Source organism: Trifolium pratense, linkage group LG3, assembly GCF_020283565.1.
Source record: "Trifolium pratense cultivar HEN17-A07 linkage group LG3, ARS_RC_1.1, whole genome shotgun sequence".
NCBI classification, from domain to species: Eukaryota; Viridiplantae; Streptophyta; class Magnoliopsida; order Fabales; family Fabaceae; genus Trifolium; species Trifolium pratense.
Window position 1 is genome coordinate 31,881,202 of NC_060061.1, and position 13,290 is coordinate 31,894,491.

Consider the following 13,290-nt stretch of genomic DNA (forward strand, 5'->3'; position numbering starts at 1 on the left):
AATAATTAAGCTCGTGTTAACATCCTTCGTCTTTGTTCGCTCCCTCTCAATCGTTCATTGACTTTGTTCTCAATCGTTAACCTTTTTTGGGTAATTTACTGATTTTATTATTATTATTATTATTATTATTATTATTATTATTATTATTATTATATATATATATATATATATATATATATATATATATATATATATATATATATATATATATATAGATTAATTTTACTGATTTTTTAAATTATTATTAATTAATTATTTTATTGTTTAATGTTTTTAAAATATTTTATGTAAAAAAATTGAATACATGAAAACGTTTTGTCATCATGGACACTGCCACGACAATAATAAGTTTGACACATCAGTAAAAATTTGACCAAATTAAGTTTGAGACTAAAATTCAAAAAATTTAAGATAGGGGGATCAAAACTTCGGGTTTTTCAAAATAGGGAATCAAAAAGTTGGCTTTTAAAATAGGGGAATCAAAAGTTCAAATTTTTCAAAATAGGGGGATAGAAAAGTTGGCTTTTAAAATAGGGGATCAAAAGTTCAGATTTTTCAAAATAGGAGGATTAAAAGTGTATTAAAGCCTTATTATTATTATTATTATTATTATTATTATTATTATTATTATTATTATTATTATTATTATTATTCAAGATTCTGGGGCAAGTTTCCATAACAGGAGGCATCATCATGTGTCAAATTGGAAAAGCAGCAACGTGAAAAAAATGAGGAATTTGTTTATGGGCTAGAAAGGGGTGTTAAGCCCAAATTTATCAACACCCCATGACTTGCATTTCACACCCCTGAGAAAAATTTATTTTATTTTGCAACACATAGATGTGTTTAATCTACAAAAAGTAAGTACTGGACAGAATAATACAATATAAGATAAAATAGCACATGACAAACGTTTAAGATATTGAACAAATTTTGTGTTGTACTATGCTTGGTAGACAAAATGTTATTTTGGTATTTTAGATAAATTGTGGAAAAGATAAAAATTTGTTCCGTGGGTTAAAGAATTTTATTATTTGTCTTGTCCCTTGGCCCTACAGTTTGTTCAGTATCATGAACAATTCTAAAATTAAACACATTACAATTGAAGTTGTCATGTTCAGTCTCTTATTTTTCAGCAGATCAAACGCACGATTATGAGATGGAGATTTTTTCTTCTTTAAAGTTTTGACTATGAGTACAAATAGCCAAAACTTTGTGTGGAACTATACCCAACACATATTTTTACCGCTATTTTGAGTAGTATGTTTTGTAGCAATATAAACGCTGAGTATAATAAAACGATAAACTGCAATAAAGTAAATAAGACAGTTCGTTTGTTTACCCAGTTCAGCACAACGTCACCTACTTTGGGGATACCAATCCAGGAATGAATCCACTATAATAGTTCTAGTTCAAAGCCCTTAGCAAACACCCCGGTTTACGACTTATCGCCTAGACACTACCCGTGCAAATCCTACCTAGGAACTCCTAGATATGAGATCCCGTCCCAATTCCTTATAACAACATAGATAATGTTGTTATTGACTTAATAATGATCAATGATGGAGACACCCTCCCATGAAACTAGACTTCACTCTCGCTTAAAAGCTCTCGAGTGAAAAACACCAGCTAACTCCGTACTTCAAAGCTTAGGAGTGGAATTCACAATTACAACTCAATAAACTCAGTCCTAAGCTTGCATCAAAGTGACACAAGAAAGACTCACGATTAACAATTAAAAACTCTAAACCCTAGAACTCAAACTTTAGTAAAACACGGCTTAGATGATTAAAATAGGTCTCAGTCTTCATGTATTTATAGCCTGAAATTGTCTTGATGCATAAGCTAGGGTTTTCAGAACATACAGCTGGAGAATTGCGGCTAGCCCAAAGATTGTCTTGGTGAGTCTGAAACTGAAAAGGAAAAAAAAAAAACTTAATGTACAACAGATTTTGAACTATAATAATTTAACTCTGGATCTATTGGTGAGTCTATGAAAAATTAAAATGACTTTTACACGTGCACACACGCACGCACGCACGCGCGCACTCACATGTAAATTACTCATAAATATACAAACTTTTTAACAAAAAAAATCTATAATAAAATAAAAAATATAACAACATATATAAATAATTAGGTACTAGTTTATTCTTGAAGATTTTTCCACCCCTTCAACAATATTTTGTCAATGTAGACTAGATGAGTTAAAGTTGCTTTTTAGTTTTTTATCAAGATTTTGTGTTGTGGTAGGTTTGCATCAGTTCCTATCAAGAATAGAATTGTTCCCATTGAGACTTGGTTGTGATGATAGGTGGCAATGACATTGCTTTGCCATTCTCATGTTTCTTTCTTTGCTTTGCCATTTTAATGTTAATGTGAATGTAGGGACCGGTTGATAGTAATCTGACTTAATAATAATGTGCCTAACTTAAGACATTATTATAATTTTACAAATAAAAGCAGTTTTCTTGTAGTGTTCCTTCAAACGGAAGCGGCGCAGGGTTAGCAATGAATGTATGAATCTCTTCTCCATGCATTAAAATTGAAACCGAGAGTGATAATGAGTGACCAAGTTCTCTCACAGGAGATTCAACATCACAGCGGTTCGGGTGCCGGTTAGGAAAAAAAGTTTGTAAAAAAGGTACACGGATTATCTCAAAAAAAGCAAAGAGTAAGAAGATTACAATAAGAATAACAGTAACATAAAAACAAATATAGATGACATTAATATAACTATTAAAGTTGTCATTAAAATGTTGTTGATGTTCATTTTCAACAACATGTTCATTTACTCCTAATACCATTCCTAGTACCATTAGGTTTTGAGCAAAGAAGAAGAAGAAGAAAATATGGATTCTTAAGAGAAAATATGGGACATAGAAGCAACATAAATAAACTTCACGCACCAACAAGAAAGAACATAGGAAGAGAGAATTGTAACACTACTATTATGATTTAGAAACTTATGATATATTACAATCATGGATCAGACATGCCTTTTATAGACTTGGATTCTTACACATTAACCACACTAACCTTTTTCACCTAAATTGTACTAAGCACCGATAATAGGACAAATCTTGGAGAATATGTATGATAATAATGTGTCTAACCCATTATTATAATTTTATCATTGCTTGTCATCCACTCATGAAAGGTGTGTGAGTCCATAAAATCCATTTATCAACTCCATACCAATTTAGACACACAAGATGAAAATATAAGAAAGTGAGACAGTTTTTGTTTTTCCTTGTGGAGTGTTGTTTGGGAGAGTGTTGTTTTTCAATGGATGCTTGTCGATGGGTAGATCCATACTTGTACAAACCTTTGCACTATCGAATTGCAATTTTAATCCATCTCTTGTGTCAGTATGAAATGAAAAAACAACAAATTTAAAAGGTGAAACTGAAAAGGAAAAAAAAAAACTTAATGTACAACAGATTTTGAACTATAATAATTTAACTCTGGATCTATTGGTGAGTCTATGAAAAATTAAAATGACTTTTACACGTGCATACGCGCGCACGCACGCGCGCACGCACGCACGCACGCACGCACGCACGCGCGCACGCACGCACGCACGCGCGCACGCGCATGTAAATTACTCATAAATATACAAACATTTTAACAAAAAAAATCTATAATAAAATAAAAAATATAACAACATATATAAATAATTAAATCATCTAATCTAATATAGCATTCATCATGCACAATAGAAAACAAAAATAAATTATTCTTTGTTACTTCTATTATAAAAACAAGAACCCAATCATTCAATTCACCTTCCTCTTTTATTCAATTCACGCTATGGGAAAGAATAAAACTTTCTCTAAATACATTAAGCATGATAAAGACTAAAAAAAAAGTTGTATAAAAATAGAAACTAACACCAACCCTATCCCTAAGCCCTAATCTTACGGTGAGTGGTGAGTGGAATGTGGGAATGAAATTATCTCTTTTACTATATTTGTTTTTGTGAATGACTAATCTCTACCGTGTGTGAATTTATTAACTTTATAAAAGAATTTGTTACCACTACCTATATATACATGGTACGTTCTAATTTTATTTTTATGTCTACCTACTAATTTGCTTTTGAACTTTTGCCAACTCTATATTCATGATGTTATGTACGTAACATTGAAGGTTTAGCCAAGTTTGACCAAGTTATATCTCATTTAACGCATTTTCCAACCCTAAAAACGTAGAATAAGACGATAAAATTGGACAAAAACTTAAATTTTATTCCTCGCCAAACACGATCTTTTGTGCTAAGTATAAATTATTTAAAATATCAAAATAATTTTTTTTATCAAACATCGTAAAAAATATGTATACTCTATCTAATATATATCTTTTACCAATAAAACACTAAGTGAAAGAGACAATACATGTCCAAAATATTACTACCATACTCTTTAGGAACCACATGAATTTGTATTCCACCGAGTAGTAGAAATATCTCCAAAATATCTTTTAACAATTGTGTGTGTATATATACAAATACAAGTAGTTGTATCAATCACAATTAATCAATAAAACAATTGTATATATACACACAACTTTATCTACTACTCTTTCTCAATTCCTCTATAGTCAAACTTCACTTTTATTTGATCAAAGTATTATGATGCTTTCCTTTTCTATTGAATCTCCTTTAAAAAGCATGAAACTTCAAATTTAACCATTTCCATGCAACGTTAACACACATACATATAACTATGAGGAAATCCTATGCATGCATACAAAGGAAATTAAACCAATCTGGATCATTTATTTGAGAAGTAATCAACTACAATAACAAATGGAAATTAATTTGATGATAATTATTAATTATGAAAATTAAACTATATTCAGATAATTCTTTTTCGAGGCATATGGGATCTTAATTGGTGTTGGATCCACCATGTAAGATTGCAGTGATATATTCATAATCTTTTTCTTATTTAGTCATTGATTTCCTATTAGTTTATATATATAGTTTTTATTGTACTATTATACTTGCGAGATTGAGATCTCAAAGTCTATATTTATTTTTTTTGAAATGACAAAATTTATTCAAGTCTCCAAGCAGTACAAGAGAAGGCAGACAAATTATTGTACTAGCATTGTAGTGATAGTGGATGGCAAAATGAAAAGAAGTAATGCAAAAAGTGATAAAGTTTGCTATGCAATTTGAAAAGGCTTTGGGTTCAAAATAGGAAATAGATGTAAACGGATACCAACTCCATGCAGGCCATAAATGCAACCATTCATCATGCACAATAGGAAACAAAAATAAATTATACTTTGTTACTTCTATTATAAATACAAGAACCCAAAACCATCCTTTGTGTCAAAAACAAAAACCAAGTCTCATTTGAATACTAACCCAAAAAAAAAAAAAGTCGCAATTGAATACTCACTCTCTGCTCACATCTCTGACTCACATCTCTGACTCACTCTCTCTGCTCACATCTCTCACTCACTCACATCTCTCACTCACTCTCTCTGCTCCTTCATTCTTCTCCTGGATCACTCCTTCACCGTAATCAATTCCCCTGTTTTTTTGGAAGTTCCAATTTCAAAGGTAATATACTAATATCTCTGTCCCTAACACACTCTCCTCTCCTTTCATTTCTTTTATTTAACCACAACCACAATGACAAATTGGAAAAGAATTTTCTTATGATTCCTCCTACTCGTAACCATTTCTCTAATAATTTTATTTATTTATTTTGTGTCGGCAAATAAACCAGTCAAACCAAATTTTGCCATGTATAAAATTAAAATAGATAAATTAAATATTTCTGGAACTGGTGTGAACTCCAGAATCAAAATATATTTAATATTCATAAACCCAAACAAAAAAGCTGACATAAATTATAAAGAATTTCATATTTATGCAGCTTACAATAACTATAACATAACTTCGGAATCCATTACACTACCATTCAAACAAGGAGAACAAGGTAATAATATCTTGTATTATTTGTTAAGTGGGAATGGTGTAATTCTTCCACCATCCGTCTGTGATGATTTGAGTCAAGCTCACACTAATGGAAGTTTGAGCTTGACAATCACGGCGGTCGGAGAACTTTGAATGAAAATTGCTGCTTGGAAGTCATCCCGGTATAAAGTGGTAGTTATCTGTGACGGTGTTGCAAATGGGAGCGATGTAAATGTACCTTTGACGAGTTGTACCAATGTCATCTAGAATGTGTATTCCACCGAGTAGTAGAAATGTCAATAGCAATTAATCAATGAAACAATGATTCATTCTTCAAGCTACATTTCTTTTTAACTCGTTTTTGACCCGTGTGCATCAGCGGATCAGTGCTCCTATCGGTTTCAACTTTCAATGGATGCTTGTCGATGGGTAGATCCATACTTGGACAAACCTTTGCACTATCGAATTGCAATTTTAATCCATCTCTTGTGTTGGTATGAAATGAAAAAACAACAAATTTAAAAGGTGAAACTGAAAAGGAAAAAAAAAAAAAAACTTAATGTAAGAACTATAATAATTTAACTCTGGATCTATTGGTGAGTCTATGGAAAATTAAAATAATTTTTACACGTGCACACATGCGCGCACGCACGCACGCACGTACTCACATGTAAATTACTCATAAATATACAAATTTTTTAACAAAAAAATTCTATAATAAAATAAAAAATATAACAACGTATATAAATAATTCCTAGCAAAACAAGTACTTATTAACTTAAACACCACACACACATGGCACTCAATCTTGTGGAAGGAAGGAAGTTAAGTTGAGATATAAAGAAAGAAATAGGTGCAATTTTGAGATGGGAGAAATAGCTGCAATTGTTTAAGAAGTAGGAAGGAAATTGTTCCACACATGCACTCACTATCAAGAATCTTAATCCTATCATCATGTACGTGATGTACGTGCCATCCCTATAAAGTATAAACTATTGCCTTGTAAATTATTTTTTTCTTTCTTTAACCACCTGTTTAATCTGGTTCCCGTTCACGTACAGTTACGGGGATCGAAATTGAGAGCATTTAGTGGTATACATAATTTGTGTGATTTTTTATTACTGTAGAGATGTAAAGATAAAGGAGAAAGTTAAATGATGTATATGAAAATATGTTGCCGTGACGAATATTAATGTTGGCATTTGGGGACGGTCACCGAATTATCTTAGTATATGCTTTTATATGTGTAATATTTTTTTACGATAATATGCCACTCTCTGTTTTGTGCTAATTTCTTTGATTCTTTTTTTTTTCTTCCCTTCTTTAATTTGTTTCATTGTATAATTAGAGTTAGAGAAAGTTGATTAATTAGCATAGAAAATTAATTCAGTTTTTGAACTTCATTAAGGTTGATTAGTATAAAAGGTCTATTGTGAAAAAGCATAACATTAGAATTTAAGCCATAACAACAAAGAATCTTAGGTGAAATTATGTGCAACTGATTTAGTAAACCAAACTTTACTAAATAATAATGAATAGACAACAAATTATGTGCAACTGAAACAAAATCAAAGAAAACAATCAAAACATGATTTGGATGGCTAAGATGAATTTTCCATAAAAAAGAATGTTGCCACTATATTGCGCATTGCACCAGCCCTATCCTCATTGTCGCCTTCAGCAATATCAGAACCTACCATCGGTCCAGATTTCCGAACATTTCAGAGTGTTTGTCACTTCCGTTCTATATCTGCTGTGTAGAGTGAATAATCCACTGTGTCCTTCAATGCATTGCATTCTTAAACTCCTGGTGCAACAATGAGATATAGGCTCAATTGAAATTAGGAGCTTCACAATTAAATTATGCTCAAGGTTCTTTGTTTAGGATAGAAAAGGTTAATAAATTTTCTCAATCAAAATATATTCATGTTGATAGTTCATTACTTAAAGAAGAAAAAACTAATAAATTCCCAAATGTGTATATAGAAAACTTACACGAGAACTTACAAAAAAATCAAGATACATAAACTAATTTCATGTTTTAAGAGATACCGTTTAAAATAAAAGTAATATCAAAAGAGTTTTTTAATAAAAATCCCTCATAAATGCTGTAGACGAAATTTATTTAAACGGACTCATAAACAGATACTCAACGTGCCAAAAGTTCGGTGTATACGAAAGAAAACAAATTTACTCAAGCTACAATACCTGATATTCTTTGCATTAATTCTTGCAGATATATGCAGGCAAACTGAACAGAGATTCACCAATATTAAATGGAACATTCAGTCTTGAAAAAACATCTCCAGGTTTTGGTGGCTCGTTTGGAGCCTAAACAAAAATAGGAAACCATCCCAAAGATAGAGGACAGTTAGGCATCTCATCCCGGTAGGTGAATTAGTTATGATAATTGTGAATTATATAGTTTCACCTTACATCTGGCATCATCGAGACTATACATGAGTTTTAGGTGTCTCTTTAGCTTTAAAAGAAGTTGCAATGCAATCGCAGATAAATAGTCAGCCTGCATAAGCATCGGGAACAAAATGAATGTGATCATATGATCCAATTACTAAATTAATGATTGATTCAAATGTACATATTCTACTACTGTTCAGGCGATTAGATTGAATTTTCACATTTCTTCCCACAAACAAATCAACATAATTGACAAAAATAACGACAGTGAGCTCCAAAATACCTGAACTTTCTCCAGATCATGTTTTGAGAGGGTAAAGGAATCTGCAAAACCTGCAGCATGTAGCTTTACTTTTGATCTACCATTATGCGATAAAGGCTAATCTGGCAATTGGTGATTTGTTCCATTTAAATCCACTGATGTCGTATCATTGAGGTAGGGCTGAACATCTACATTTTTCTAAAATGTGCCATTTAAGTCCATTGACTGGACTTGGGTTGTATGAATAGGTTCATTTGACGCCTGTTGATACATTCCATTCCCATGAGGTGTACCGTCACCCTCACTTTGTAACATGCTTGAAATCCAGGATTTGAAGTTCGCCTCCAGTGGACCAGCCCTAACCTGAACTACTGGATTGATAGCATAGATTAAATAAAGTGGTTCATCAGGTGCAACAAATGGAAGCAAGGCAAGGACCTCTGTGCAGTACCTGTGAAAAGAAACCAATAAAACGGTCACATAAACACTTACAGGAGTGAATCACCGAAATAAAAACTCACATGATTATAACAATGAATAATGACAAATAAGACTTACGTTAAGAAAGCTATTACAAATTTGGTCAATCTTGTAGTATCAAATTTTCGCACATTTGAGGACATAAAGTTGTTCCTTGATATCCGGTTCCCTCGATAAGCTTGTATATTCGAGAAACACCAACTCTTGATTGAGTGAACAAGTCAGCCTCAGGTTTCCTTTTTCCAGAAACAGGGATCATCATAGATAATAGAACTTAGTTGATGTGAATTATACCATCCAAAATTATATATAGGAGATTACTTCTCAGAAGGTCTGTTTCTAGCGCTATATGATGTGGAACACAGGTGATCGGATGAACAAGACCTTGGCGCAGCACAACTTGATCAATCTGCATTATTAGCATATCTAACATGCATGAGAAACACAAAGCTTAACTACTTTAACAGAAATGATCAAGTTTCCAGGGGGAAAAAAGCTAATAAAAAAGATGCATCATTTAATCCACATTCAGCAGGACAGGTGATTAACAGCTGCAAGATTTGCATTTAATCTCCTATGCAAAACATCAAACCTAATTTCGCACCCCTTTCTGTCACGCATCAATTTAAAAGATTTGAATGAATGGAAACACCACTCATAGAAACAATATGAAAACACACACTCTGACTAGTTCTATTAAAACAGGATTTTACTTGTGTCTTTGCATATGACTTCTAAGAGTTTAATCTAATCTAAAATAGAATATAGGTACTGACCTTCAAAGTTGACTGTCGAACATGTTCGTTGAAATCTATCCCATTACAACTGAATTATAACCCCCTGCATATGTTTGTATCCCCAGCACCAGCAGCAACAGGTACATTGTGCCCAACTCTGACAGAGTGACCAGGGACATCATTACCATCTACTTTGTTTCCATTTTGCTTTCAGAATCAAGAAGATACTCAAACATGTTTTGCAATGCTTAAATCTGATTATAAGAATGATTTAGTATCCATAGAAAAGTATATGTTCATGTACATAAAAATACATGTATACAAGTATATATTACCTGCAATTAGCATATACACAAACCTTCAATAAATTTAAACGATCCAACCATAGAATATCCTCGTTAAGTAGATCAAATGTACAAAATTTCGTACAATTAAAAGCTATTTGGCATAATGCAACAACTAATTTGGTTAAAGTTGCATCCTAGAAATAGTTGTTAAAGGACAAAGGTGTAGTTATGCTAGCATGTGTACGACGGGAATGAAATATTACCTTTAGCCAATCATTAGCAACAATAGACAATGTGTCACGACCCAACTCCAATCGTGACAGGCGCACGAACTAATACTAGTCCGGCAAGCCTAATGACCGAATTTGACAAACAATAAATATATTATTTCCAAATGACTATTTACTTTAGAACAATTTTACTGAAATTTCGACAAAGTCTCATCTATATTTTCAATGTTTCCAAATCAGAATAAATCCTGTTTGCAGCATATACATCATTCAGTCAGAATTTTCAAAATATACATGTTTAAATTTATACATTTCAAAACAAGATATTCCTAGACTCAAAATAGCTGCAGATACTCGATCAACTCCAAATATACATATACAAAATAGTTTTCATCAAGAAGGCCTACCAAAAGAGTGACATCGACAGATCTTTAACTCTGCTAGAAGCTTTCTATTCAGTGACTTTGAATCTGAAAAAAATATAAGATGAAGGAGTAAGTCACAAGGACTTAGTGAGAGATAACAACCATTACCAACTAGATGGGAAACACACAAAGGCACGAGCATTTGATTTTTAGAAAGCTTGTAATAATTATTGTATAGTAGTAACTACGTAATATAAATAATACTCGATCCAAATCATTATAGAGTTTGAAATTTGAAATAATAAAAATATAGAAATCCAATCAAATAAAAAGAAGTCATAACGAGAAAATCGAGAGACGGCTCCATCTCATTGATAGCCCTTTCCTCCCAAGAGCGGCCTTTCACTTAGGGGCGGCTCCATCTAACAGATAGCCCTTTTCTCCTCGATTACGAAAATACATCCTCATCTTTAATTATGGAGGCTACAGCTCGTCGATAGCCAATTCGTTACGAGAGAATCGAGAGACGGCTCCATCTCGTTGATAGCCCTTTCCTCCTAAGAGTGGCCTTTCACTTAGGGGCAGCTCCATCTAACGGATAGCCCTTTTCTACTCAATATTATATAACTAGGTGCACCTAGACCGTTATCCTCGTTATCGGTTACTTGATTGAAATCATTATTCTGAAAGCATATTTATCAAAATCCACGTTTCACGAGATATTGAAATTTATGTAAAAATACCACAATCAAACCTCATTTTCAATTCATTTGCTCAACAAGTCATGGATAAGTCCAAATAGAGTATAGTTAATTTGATGACTTGGAAATTATATAACAATGACGAGAAAATGTTCAAAGGGTGTGTTCCCCAATTTTATAAATACTTTAACATAGAAAATAAGTAACATAAAATTGATAATAGTAGTTAAAATAAGTAGTAATGATCATCATCAACTCACAACTATGACGAATCAACTTCGTTCCTAGCAATGCCTTCCGGAATGATCACCGAAGCAATTTCCACTGAATCTGAACATCATACAATAATTTCAGCTCTGGGGAAACTTATTTAAGATCACACTACCAATAGATTAGAGAATTAGACAAACCTCCAACTTGTTAGAGTTAGAGTTTGAAAGGGACTCATGAAAATCTAAGATTTTTACTATCTATACTAGTTCCACGACTCATCCAAGATAGATATCATTTCTAAATATTTATGAATCATAAAGTTTTACCTCAAGGAGTATCCATGAACAACTTTCAAGAGATGGGTTCTCTTCTTCTTCCTTTGAGCACTAACCCCAACCCCAAAATCATATCCAAAATTACTTGAAGGACTTATATGTAAAATTTTCTTCTAGAGTGTATGGTTTATGGGAGAAATTGGTGATTTTTGAATGAAAGAAGTGGAAAAATTGAACTTGAAATGAAGGTGAAGTGTTGGAACTGAGAAATAGAAAGTGAAGAGGAGAATGTAGAATCAGAACAATCCGGATAGGGTCATAGCTCACCGCTGCTGTGGCGGATAGTGTGAGTTTGCTTGCCGGTGATAGTTGGAAGCGAAATCGTTGCGGTGGCAAAGGATCGGAGAAAAGACGGTGGCAAAGGAAATGATGAACGAAGTGAGAGAAGAGGGAAAGTTAGAATTGAAATGAAATGAAGCTGTCAACAGTGTAGTGTAAATCATCCAACTTCTTCGGAGTTCTTTTTTTCTTGGGGTTACCAAATATTTTCCATGACCATCACTAATCTCCATCCAATAATCTAATCTATGGACACACCCAAAATCAAAACTCAAATTGAGTCGACGGGAAAAAATCCGAGTTGACTTGGTTCAGTGACACCCAATACTACGGATTGGTGTTTGGGATCACTCAAACCCGCATTTGAAACCTGAAATCACATCCGGTTAGATGTTAAATTACCTCTATGTATACATAGCTTCAATGTGTTTACATAATTTTATTTACAATTTTACACTTTTTTATTGCAAACAAAAAAAAATATTGAATGTTGAAATCTTGTCATGAAAAGGAAAAAGGCCAATGAATTCAGGTCGGGTTTGGACATGTAATTAATTTTGTGTGTTCTTGCTACGAGTTTTGGTGGAAAAACTCGAACCCAACGAATGTGGGCGTGAGTTTTGTTTTGTCACTCAAACAGCTTTTGAGTTTGGGTTCGGGTGCGGGTTTGAGAAGTATAAAACCCGCACTCGACCCTATCTATTACCATTCCTGCCCCCTGAGTGGGTTGTCTCCTCCCAGTAGAATTTTCTCCATGTGTATAGGTCATAATAGTTGATTGTTGGTAACATGATAGTTCTCTAATGATTGTAAAAAAATATTTAAAGAAATAAAAAGTTCTCTAATTATGTTTTAGACATAATGTTTTTGATTTACCTAGTTTAGAGAACTATGCGAAGACAAAATGTTTTTTACTTTATAGATTTAATTAATTTAAAGATTCGTGCTTTTGTACTGGTCCATTAACTTTTATTCGATTAAATTTGTTATTATTAAAAATTTGTTATAAAATATTGTTGAAATATAAGTGAAATAATTGTGATCTTTC

The 13,290-nt window shown here is 32.6% G+C and overlaps 1 long non-coding RNA gene across 3 annotated transcripts; it reads right to left on the minus strand.

Annotated features, from left to right (window-relative positions):
- Nucleotides 1–7,348: 7,348 nt before the first annotated feature.
- LOC123919082 lies at nucleotides 7,349–12,432 on the minus strand. 3 transcript variants are annotated; one of them, XR_006813018.1, is made up of 9 exons: nucleotides 11,955–12,432; nucleotides 11,676–11,745; nucleotides 10,757–10,819; nucleotides 9,872–10,086; nucleotides 9,174–9,504; nucleotides 8,637–9,066; nucleotides 8,367–8,459; nucleotides 8,144–8,266; nucleotides 7,349–7,742 (listed from the first exon to the last, which is right to left on the minus strand). It is a non-coding gene; the product is annotated as an uncharacterized LOC123919082 (long non-coding RNA). The 3 variants fall into 3 exon arrangements; XR_006813017.1 differs by having other exon boundaries at nucleotides 7,362–7,742; nucleotides 8,144–8,459; XR_006813019.1 differs by lacking the exons at nucleotides 7,349–7,742; nucleotides 8,144–8,266; nucleotides 9,872–10,086 and having other exon boundaries at nucleotides 8,299–8,459.
- Nucleotides 12,433–13,290: the final 858 nt, after the last annotated feature.